General features: G+C 43.6%; 2 non-coding genes across 2 annotated transcripts; both read right to left on the bottom strand.

Annotated features, from left to right (window-relative positions):
* Positions 1-1,328: 1,328 nt before the first annotated feature.
* LOC139997209 (5.8S ribosomal RNA) lies at positions 1,329-1,483 on the bottom strand. The gene has a single exon (XR_011802642.1). It is a non-coding gene; the product is annotated as a 5.8S ribosomal RNA (ribosomal RNA).
* Positions 1,484-4,316: 2,833 nt separating this feature from the next.
* On the bottom strand, positions 4,317-6,240 carry LOC139997200 (small subunit ribosomal RNA). The gene has a single exon (XR_011802634.1). It is a non-coding gene; the product is annotated as a small subunit ribosomal RNA (ribosomal RNA).
* Positions 6,241-12,017: the final 5,777 nt, after the last annotated feature.

The raw sequence follows: 12,017 nt of genomic DNA on the forward strand, positions 1-12,017 counted from the left end.
ATCGTTCTCTTCCTCTGCGCGATCTCTCCGTGCCAATGTCAGAGATTATTCTCTTTCGCACGACGACGAAAACGACTATTTTCGACGATCCGAACAACTTTGTAACGGACTCACATGCACATCTTAAAATCGAGTACAGAAACGTTGCGCAACACCGTGAGCTTTTCTCTTCTTCGTCACCCTTAAATATAGCCGATCGTAGACGCACGCTAGATCGTAACACACTTTTCGTTGATTTCCGACGAACGTGGCTTTGGGCCAGGCGCGCGGGCAGAGAGATACGCGACCGACGGGGAAAAATTCGTCCCGATACATGTACGCGTACTCTCCGATCTCCGCGCAACGCTGGGGATCATCTCCCTAAGTCATCAGCGTTCGAAGAAATCTCGTGTGTCCGTTCCCGGATCTACGGCTTTCTCTGGGTTCGCGAAGAACAGAAAAAAGCACAGAGGATGAAAAACGCAACGACGACCCATCGATGCGACGGTCCTCGTTGTCTTCTCGTCAGTCGTCTCGCGCCTGCAGAATACATCTCTGCCGCACGAACAGACGGAGTGGGTATTCGATCCCTGGGGCTGTACGAGTAAAAACATCTTGATGAAAAGACGGTTGTGTTTCTTTAAGGCACACAGTTTTTCGTTACGCCACCAAGTTTAGGTTTAGGTTTTAATATCTTGGTTCTCTTTTCTCTCCTCTCTCGACTGACTTTGTTCAAAAATATTTTTGCTTTCTCTCAGTCTCGCCAAAAATTCATTTAAGACGACGTCGGGGGCGCGGTCATTCGTGCTTATCGAAGACTAACAAAACGTAGCAGAGGCTGATACAAAAAGAAAAAAAAAATCGGCCACGAAGAAAACTCGCTCTGTGTATCTCGATAACCGCGTCGACGACGACGGTTCTCTCCGCGCTCTTTTAATTCGTATCCTTCTTCTTGCGCTTCGTCCGACTCAGAAACGTTCGTAAAACACGAACGACGGCGGGTTGTCAAGCCAAGAAGGGACAGAGAAGAGACGGAGGTAGTTTTGCGAGTCTCCCGTGAACGCGATAGATTTTTCATATATATTTGTATCGAGAGCATGCGTACGCCGGTCTCCACACGATCCAGCGACGAACGCCGACGAACGTCCAACAATCGCTCGTACGTCGCGTACGAGCCCTCGACCGCTCTTTAATTCGTATTCTTTTGCTTGGCGCTCGTCCTCCGACTCAGAAACGTTCGTTTAAAGATAAAACGAACGACGGCGGGCTGTCGACGAGGCAAGAAAGAACAGAGAGATACGGACCGAGAGCAACGATACGCAACGCAAGCAGTCTTAGGTTTACGTGAGCAACCCTCAGCCAGGCGTGGTCCAGGAATTGTATCCGTGGACCGCAATGTGCGTTCGAAATGTCGATGTTCATGTGTCCTGCAGTTCACACGTTGACGCGCAATTAGCTGCGTTCTTCATCGACCCACGAGCCAAGTGATCCACCGTTCAGGGTAATCGTTTATGCATGGATTTTTGTTTGTGTACTCAGGTTTTTGTACTCTTATTCTCGGTTCGAAAGAAGCCGATATCCGACAAACGTCCGACCAACGGGAATCGAACGCGCGGAAGTCGCCATATGATTGACGACACGAAAATACGTTCGAAAACGAAATCGGACGGACTGCGCGACGACACACGCAGCCCGCCGACCGGGCGTAAAGTGCATTATAATATATAACAACCAACGAGATCGAAGCTCCGTTCGTCAGGAAACGACGGGGATATAACACCCGATTCTGAATCCTCTGTACAGCACACGATCTCGCGAAGAAAGCGCACGGTGGCTAGCCCATGATATATATATATGTTCGTTCCTCTCGTCCAGTTATTCGAAGCAAACAGCCGATATGCATCTCCATCGTTCGGGTAAAAAAAAATCGATGGGACGCGCACGGTCGTAGTCTTCCTCGCGCGGTCGTTTCTTCCCGATAGCCAGAAGCAGAGTTTGAAAAACTCTAGCGACGGAACGAGGCATTAGACTCTCGACAACGAGGATACAGACACGGCCGGCGGTCCCCTCTGAATCGACTTCGGTGGTTCAGGTAAAAATAAAAAAAATCGATGGGACGCGCACGGTCGTCCTTCCTCTTCCTCGCGCGCGGTCTATTCTTCCCGATAGCCAGAAGCAGAGTTTGAAAAACTCTAGCGACGGAACGAGGCATTAGACTCGCGACAACGAAGATAGAGAGACGGCCGGCGGTCCCCTCTGAATCCACTTTGGTCGCTCAGGTAAAAATAAAAAAAAATTCGAAAGGGACGCGCACGGTCGTCCTTCCTCTTCCTCGCGCGGTCTTTTCTTCCCGATAGCCAGAAGCAGAGTTTGAAAAACTCTAGCGACGGAACGAGGCATTAGACTCTCGACAACGAGGATAGAGAGACGGCCGGCGGTCCCCTCCGAACGGATGGCGACAACGACGACTAAAGCGCGAAAAATCGCGACGAAAAGGAACGCATCTCCGTTCAGGTGTATGTGTGTGCGTGCGTTTAAAAAAAATTCGATGGGACTCGCAGCCATCGGCCTCGCGCGGTCGTTTCTTCCCGATAGCCAGAAGCAGAGTTTGAAAAACTCTAGCGACGGAACGAGGCATATGACTCACGACAACGAGGATATGGACAGGCGGTCCCCTCTGAACGGGTCGACGAGACGATGGTAAAAGAGACGAACCGGACGAAACTTCCGTCGATCAGGTAAAAATAAAAAAAAATTCGATGGGACGCGCACGGTCGTCGTCGTCGTCTTCCTCGCGCGGTCGTTTCTTCCCGATAGCCAGAAGCAGAGTTTGAAAAACTCTAGCGACGGAACGAGGCATATGACTCACGACAACGAGGATAGAGAGACGGCCGGCGGTCCCCTCTGAATCGACTTCGGTGGTTCAGGTAAAAATAAAAAAAATCGATGGGACGCGCACGGTCGTCGTTCCTCTTCCTCGCGCGCGGTCTATTCTTCCCGATAGCCAGAAGCAGAGTTTGAAAAACTCTAGCGACGGAACGAGGCATTAGACTCGCGAGGATAGAGAGACGGCCGGCGGTCCCCTCCGAACCAACTTCGTCTAGTTAAGAATCGTTATACTCTTTACCATCACTCGCACTGGTATATATCTTTTCGGGCCAACATCCACGCAATGCGTTTTCGTTCTAGGTTACCCGATCCACGAGTACGAACGTACAACGTGGTTTCGTTTTGTCGAACATCGTATATCGTTCGCCGTTGAAACGAACGACAACGAAACGACATAGGAAGAACGAACGCCCTTTGGGTAGGAAGCACGTTTCGAGGAACGACGAGAGTTTGGAGAGACGCGCGAGATAGCTGGAGACGCGCAGATATAGGTATCCATGGATCTTCGAAGAGAACCTTCGAAGATATATAATTCGGTATCCTATTTTTCTGCGGCTCGCTATTCGCGTTCTTTCGCTCTCGTCGACGACTCGTTATAGACGCTTCGTTCGATCCCAAAGAGCAGTCTTCCTTATGTCCCGTTGCTAGGAGGTGAGGCCTACGCAACGCAACTACGAAATATAGAAGAGGTGTGAGCAGTGATCTCTCCGACACGAGGCACTTTAGAGATTTTAGTTTATATATTATATTGTTCGTTCGTTGGATTTCCACGATGCAAATACGAAATACGAGATCGTGACGGCGGGTCTTTCTGTGTACGACCTCACGCAGGCGCCTCGATCGCATTTCTCATTACACGTGGTTTCCACTGTAACTTTTAGTTTTTTCGATATGTGTTCAGCTCAAGTTCCCTCACATATCGTTATTATTATTATTATTATTATTATTAATAGTAGCGGTTTCGTGTTATAGGATTCGGAGACGGCGGGTCTTTCTGTGTACGACCTCACGCAAGCGCCTCGAGAATCTTTTTAAGTTTTCCGTGTGTTATATTATTCGGAGACGGCGGGTCTTTCTGTTTACGACCTCACGCAGGCGCCTCGAGAATATTTTTAAGTTTTTCGTTTGTTATAATATTATTCGGAGACGGCGGGTCTTTCTGTGTACGACCTCACGCAGGCGCCTCGAATTATTCGTGTAAAAGTATATCTCTTCATCCCGATGATCGAGAGAGAGTGCCACACTCTTCGTATAGTTTCGTAACTGGAGCGTCTCCCACCTCCTTATTGTAAAAAATTTGGCTTTTGTCAAAGTATATAGCTTGTTAATACGTCGTATATACTTTGTGTCGATATAGGAGGAGTACGGCTCCTTACCGACGATATTATATATATTTTATTATACAGTGTTCAAGTCAAATATATTCTTTGTGTTTTTGTATTTTTCGTTAATGATCCTTCCGCAGGTTCACCTACGGAAACCTTGTTACGACTTTTACTTCCTCTAAATGATCAAGTTTGGTCATCTTCCCGGTAACATCGGCAATGCTTATCACATTGGCCGCGCACCAGTCCGAAGACCTCACTAAATCATTCAATCGGTAGTAGCGACGGGCGGTGTGTACAAAGGGCAGGGACGTAATCAACGCGAGCTTATGACTCGCGCTTACTGGGAATTCCTCGTTCATGGGGAATAATTGCAAGCCCCAATCCCTAGCACGAAGGAGGTTCAGCGGGTTACCCGGGCCTTTCGGCCAGGGAAAACACGCTGATTCCTTCAGTGTAGCGCGCGTGCGGCCCAGAACATCTAAGGGCATCACAGACCTGTTATTGCTCAATCTCGTGCGGCTAGAAGCCGCCTGTTCCTCTAAGAAGATTTGTTTGTACGTTGGTAGTAAAAACCCGCCGACCGAAGCCGGGGGCCTTCGAGATACCATAATTTACGTCTATTTAGCAGGCTAGAGTCTCGTTCGTTATCGGAATTAACCAGACAAATCGCTCCACCAACTAAGAACGGCCATGCACCACCACCCACCGAATCAAGAAAGAGCTATCAATCTGTCAATCCTTCCGGTGTCCGGGCCTGGTGAGGTTTCCCGTGTTGAGTCAAATTAAGCCGCAGGCTCCACTCCTGGTGGTGCCCTTCCGTCAATTCCTTTAAGTTTCAGCTTTGCAACCATACTTCCCCCGGAACCCAAAAGCTTTGGTTTCCCGGAAGCTGCCCGCCGAGTCATCGGAGGAACTTCGGCGGATCGCTGGCTGGCATCGTTTATGGTTAGAACTAGGGCGGTATCTGATCGCCTTCGAACCTCTAACTTTCGTTCTTGATTAATGAAAACATTTTTGGCAAATGCTTTCGCTTCTGTCCGTCTTGCGACGATCCAAGAATTTCACCTCTAACGTCGCAATACGAATGCCCCCATCTGTCCCTATTAATCATTACCTCGGGGCTCCGAAAACCAACAAAATAGAACCGAGGTCCTATTCCATTATTCCATGCACACAGTATTCAGGCGAAGGTAGCCTGCTTTAAGCACTCTAATTTGTTCAAAGTAAACGTATCGGCCCACCTCGACACTCAGTGAAGAGCACCGCGATGGGATATTAGTTGGACCGCCCCGCGAGGAGCTAAGCCCACCGATAGGACGTACCACATAATGCCAGTTAAACACCGCGAGCGGTGAACCGACACTGTGACACACAGATTCAACTACGAGCTTTTTAACCGCAACAACTTTAATATACGCTATTGGAGCTGGAATTACCGCGGCTGCTGGCACCAGACTTGCCCTCCAATTGGTCCTCGTTAAAGGATTTAAAGTGTACTCATTCCGATTACGGGGCCTCGGATGAGTCCCGTATCGTTATTTTTCGTCACTACCTCCCCGTGCCGGGAGTGGGTAATTTGCGCGCCTGCTGCCTTCCTTGGATGTGGTAGCTGTTTCTCAGGCTCCCTCTCCGGAATCGAACCCTGATTCCCCGTTACCCGTTACAACCATGGTAGGCGCAGAACCTACCATCGACAGTTGATAAGGCAGACATTTGAAAGATGCGTCGCCGGTGCTAGATGACCATGCGATCAGCACAAAGTTATTCAGAGTCACCAAAACAAACGATGGACGAACGGACGAGCCATCCGCCACCGATTGGTTTTGATCTAATAAAAGCATTCGTACCATCTCTGGTACGAATCTGTTTGCATGTATTAGCTCTAGAATTACCACAGTTATCCAAGTAAGTTTAAGTATGATCTAAGAAACCATAACTGATTTAATGAGCCATTCGCGGTTTCACCTTAATGCGGCATGTACTGAGACATGCATGGCTTAATCTTTGAGACAAGCATATGACTACTGGCAGGATCAACCAGGGAACTTTGTATTTTATATATATATTAGAGTCAAAAGACTCTCTTTTTAAAATAGCCTCAGAGTGTCGTAGGTGGGTCCGTAACACCGTACGACGAGACTTTTCGTTCTTAGTGAACGTTCGACGACACCCTTTTAATTCCCGTTGTAACGTCGAACGCCACTACTCTCTCTCATTTCGCCACTCTCTCTTTACTTTCTTTCGTTCGTTTGATTGTTTGTGTGGAATATTTTAAGATCATTCTGTTCATAGGATCATTCTGTAAGAATGGTTTGTTGGTTGAACGAATATGCCTTAGCGGTAAAAAGCACGTAAACTGCATGCTGAACGTACCGTCCTCGTAAGAAACATATTCGTTCGTTCTTTTGATATTCTCCAATCAGAAAGAACGCACTTCCTAAAAGGTAGTACGCTCCCCATTAGCCTTTCGTATGTTTAAAACGTACTGCGTACGCTATAACATAAGTTTTGGAACGGTCTCTGCCGAACCAGCATGAATTGATACTCAGTTAGTAACAAGCACACTGCCCTAACTTTTTTTAAAGTTAGTGCGAGCATACAGGATCCAGCTTCCCGACTAAGGGGAACCTTGCCACGTTATTTGGTCATTACGTCCAGGACAGCGACCCGCGGCGCAGCAGTGTAGAGAAAGAGTCGATACGAGAACGAAGGAACAGTCGAGAAATAGTAAAAAAGTTCACTAAGACTCGAGGAGCGGTGACTGAATTCTCAACCGAGGCCGTAGAATAGCCACGCGCTCGACGCTGTTCCGTCCGGACCGTCCGACTCGACGTGTCTCTTATAGATACCAAAGCGCCGGCCGGACGGTCGGCGCCGGCCGGGCCAGCGGCCGGGCGCTTACCATGTAAAACCTCCGTTAGAGCGTACCGTCGGACTTAGTCTCTGAAACGCTCGACCACTTTTTTCGAATAAACTACCCTTAGAAAACATCCTATCGTCGAGATATTTTAACGCACCGCTTATTTTAATATTTCAAACGAGTTTTTATCGAAAAATTTAATTTTTTTTTTTTTTTCAAAATCGCATCAGTAAACCACCTCTTTTAACGAATACGGACAAAAACCACGTTCTTAATCGATTAGAACACGTTAAAACAACGAGAAATATGCAAAAAAATATATACCTTGCAACGTTAATTAACGAAAAAATTAAACAAATATCGCAGTCGTGTCAGTTCGACGGACACTAATTTTTTAAAAAATTCGAAAAAAACGTTTAATCCAGTTGTATTTAATAGAGATATAACCGTTTCTGCAAAAATATTTATACCTTATAACGCTTTTTAACGAAATAACTCGAAATAAGCTTTTCGGACTTTTCCGCCGGCCGAAATTTTTCTAAGTCCCAACGTACCGTCGGACTTAGTCTCTGAAACGCTCGACCACTTTGTTCCAATAAAGTACCCTTATAAAACGTCCTATCGTCGAGATATTTTAACGCACCGCTTATTTTAATATTTTAAACGAGTTTTTATCGAAAAATTTAATTTTTTTTTTTTTTCTCAAAATCGCATCAGTAAACCACCTCTTTTAACGAATACGGACAAAAACCACGTTCTTAATCGATTAGAACACGTTGAAACAACGAGAAATATGCAAAAAAATATATACCTTGCAACGTTAATTAACGAAATAATTAAACAAATATCGCAGTCGTGTCAGTTCGTCGAACACAAATTTTTTAAAAAATTCGAAAAAACGTTTAATCCAGTTGTATTTAATAGAGATATAACCGTTTCCGCAAAAATATTTATACCTTATAACGCTTTTTAACGAAATAACTCGAAATAAGTATTTCGGACTTTTCCGCCGGCCGAAATTTTTCTAAGTCCCAACGTACCGGTCCAGAATGAGACAAAGTTCCAAAGGCCCGGTCGTATCCGTCCGTTTTTTTTTAACCTTCCACGGACGAAATAAACGTTTAATCCCGACGTAAAATACAATAATATAGCGATTTATATAAAAATATTCATACCTCATAACGCTTTTTAACGAAATAACTCGAAAAAACTTTTCGGTCCGAAATTTTTCTAAGTCCCTACGTACCGCTCGAGAATGCGACTAAGTTCCAACGTCCCGGGCGCGATCATACTTTTTTTATATAACTTTTCAGCGACGAAATAAATGCTTAATCCCGATGTAAAACGTCATTTTAAAGCGATTTATGCAAGAATATTCGCACCTTATAACGCTTTTAAGCGAAATAATTCAAAAAAACCTTTCGAATAAAAAATTTTTTTTTAACGTTTTCGGGACCAAATAAACGTTTAATCCCGACGTAAAATATAATAATACAACGATTTATATAAAAATATTAATACCTCATAACGCTTTTTAACGAAATAACTCGAAAAAACTTTTCGGTCGAAAATTTTTCTAAGTCCCTACGTACCGGTGGAGAGTATGACCAAGTCCGACGGGCCGAGTCGCGTCGGTCCACTATTTTTTTTTAACGTTTTCGGGACCAAATAAACGTTTAATCCCGACGTAAAATATAATAATATAGCGATTTATATAAAAATATTCGTACCTTATAACGCTTTTTAACGAAATAACTCGAAAAAACTTTTCGGTCGAAAATTTTTCTAAGTCCCTACGTACCGGTGGAGAGTATGACCAAGTCCGACGGGCCGAGTCGCGTCGGTCCACTATTTTTCTTTAACGTTTTCGGGACCAAATAAACGTTTAATCCCGACGTAAAATATAATAATATAGCGATTTATATAAAAATATTCGTACCTTATAACGCTTTTTAACGAAATAACTCGAAAAAACTTTTCGGTCGAAAATTTTTCTAAGTCCCTACGTACCGGTGGAGAGTATGACCAAGTCCGACGGGCCGAGTCGCGTCGGTCCACTATTTTTTTTTAACGTTTTCGGGACCAAATAAACGTTTAATCCCGACGTAAAATATAATAATATAGCGATTTATATAAAAATATTCATACCTTATAACACTTTTAAGCGAAATAACTCGAAAAAACTTTTCGGTCGAAAATTTTTCTAAGTCCCTACGTACCGGTGGAGAGTATGACCAAGTCCGACGGGCCGAGTCGCGTCGGTCCACTATTTTTTTTTAACGTTTTCGGGACCAAATAAACGTTTAATCCCGACGTAAAATATAATAATATAGCGATTTATATAAAAATATTCATACCTTATAACACTTTTAAGCGAAATAACTCGAAAAAACTTTTCGGTCGAAAATTTTTCTAAGTCCCTACGTACCGGTGGAGAGTATGACCAAGTCCGACGGGCCGAGTCGCGTCGGTCCACTATTTTTCTTTAACGTTTTCGGGACCAAATAAACGTTTAATCCCGACGTAAAATATAATAATATAGCGATTTATATAAAAATATTCATACCTTATAACACTTTTAAGCGAAATAACTCGAAAAAACTTTTCGGTCGAAAATTTTTCTAAGTCCCTACGTACCGGTGGAGAGTATGACAAAGTCCGACGGGCCGAGTCGCGTCGGTCCACTATTTTTTTTTAACGTTTTCGGGACCAAATAAACGTTTAATCCCGACGTAAAACTTAATAACATTCCCATTTATATAAAAATATTCGTACCTCATAACGCTTTTTAACGAAATAACTCGAAAAAACTTTTCGGTCCGAAATTTTTCTAAGTCCCTACGTACCGCTCGAGAATGCGACTAAGTTCCAACGTCCCGGGCGCGATCGTACTTTTTTTATATAACTTTCCAGCGACGAAATAAACGCTTAATCCCGATGTAAAACGTCATTTTAAAGCGATTTATGCACAAATATTAGCACCTTGTAACGCTTTTAAGCGAAAAAATTCGAAAAAACGGTTCGATTAAAAAATTTTTTTTAAAGTTCTCGGGACGAAATAAACGCTTAATCCCGACGTAGAAATACATAATATTCCCATTTATATAAAAATATTCATACCTCGTAACGCTTTTAAGCGAGATAACTCGAAATAACTTTTCGGTCCGAAATTTTTCTAAGTCCCTACGTACCGGCCGGGGGATCGACGAAGTGCCAACCTCCCGGTCATGTCGGTCCGGAGGGGGCAATTTTTTAAAAAAATAAAACGAAATCGTTACGTTCGACTAGAATTCGTCGAACCATAACGATTTCTATAAAAATATTCATACCTCGTAACGCTTTTAAGCGAAATAACTCGAAATAACGTTTCGGTCCGAAATTTTTCTAAGTCCCAACGTACCGCTCGAGAATGCGACTAAGTTCCAACGTCTCGGGCGCGATCGTAAATTTTTTACGGCACCTTTCGGGGACGAAATAAACGCTTAATCCCGATGTAAAACGTCATTTTAAAGCGATTTATGCAAGAATATTCGCACCTTATAACGCTTTTAAGCGAAAAAATTCGAAAAAACGGTTCGATTAAAAATTTTTTTTTAACGTTGTCGGGACGAAATAAACGCTTAATCCCGACGTAGAAATACGTAATATTGCTATTTATGTAAAAATATATACGCATCATAACGCTTTTAAGCGAGATAACTCGAAATAACTTTTCGGTCCGGAATTTTTCTAAGTCCCTACGTCCCGGCCGGGGGATCGACGAAGTGCCAACCGCCCGGTCATGTCGGTCCGGAGGGGGCAATTTTTTAAAAAAATAAAACGAAATCGTTACGTTCGACTAGAATTCGTCGAACCATAACGATTTCTATAAAAATATTCATACCTCGTAACGCTTTTTAACGAAATAACTCGAAAAAACTTTTCGGTCCGAAATTTTTCTAAGTCCCAACGTACCGGTCGAGAATGCGACTAAGTTCCAACGTCCCGGGCGCGATCATACTTTTTTTATATAACTTTCCAGCGACGAAATAAACGCTTAATCCCGACGTAAAACGTCATTCTAAAGCGATTTATGCAAGAATATTCGTACCTTGTAACGCTTTTAAGCGAAAAAATTCGAAAAAACGGTTCGATTAAAAAATTTTTTTTAAAGTTCTCGGGACGAAATAAACGCTTAATCCCGACGTAGAAATACATAATATTGCCATTTATATAAAAATATTCATACCTCGTAACGCTTTTTAGCGAGATAACTCGAAATAACTTTTTGGACCGGAATTTTTCTAAGTCCCTACGTACCGGCCGGGGGATCGACGAAGTGCCAACCGCCCGGTCATGTCGGTCCGGAGGGGGCAATTTTTTAAAAAAATAAAACGAAATCGTTACAGTCGACTAGAATTCGTCGAACCATAACGATTTCTATAAAAATATTCATACCTTATAACGCTTTTAAGCGAAATAACTCGAAATAACTTTTCGGTCGAAAATTTTTCTAAGTCCCTACGTACCGGTCGAGAATGCGACTAAGTTCCAACGTCCCGGGCGCGATCATACTTTTTTTATATAACTTTCCAGCGACGAAATAAACGCTTAATCCCGATGTAAAACGTCATTCTAAAGCGATTTATGCACAAATATTAGCACCTTGTAACGCTTTTAAGCGAAAAAATTCGAAAAAACGGTTCGATTAAAAATTTTTTTTTAACGTTGTCGGGACGAAATAAACGCTTAATCCCGACGTAGAAATACGTAATATTGCTATTTATGTAAAAATATATACGCATCATAACGCTTTTAAGCGAGATAACTCGAAATAACTTTTCGGTCCGGAATTTTTCTAAGTCCCTACGTCCCGGCCGGGGGATCGACGAAGTGCCAACCGCCCGGTCATGTCGGTCCGGAGGGGGCAATTTTTTAAAAAAATAAAACGAAATCGTTACGTTCGACTAGAATTCGTCGAA

The sequence above is a fragment of the Bombus fervidus genome, unplaced genomic scaffold, assembly GCF_041682495.2.
Source record: "Bombus fervidus isolate BK054 unplaced genomic scaffold, iyBomFerv1 scaffold0039, whole genome shotgun sequence".
Classification (NCBI taxonomy): Eukaryota; Metazoa; Arthropoda; class Insecta; order Hymenoptera; family Apidae; genus Bombus; species Bombus fervidus.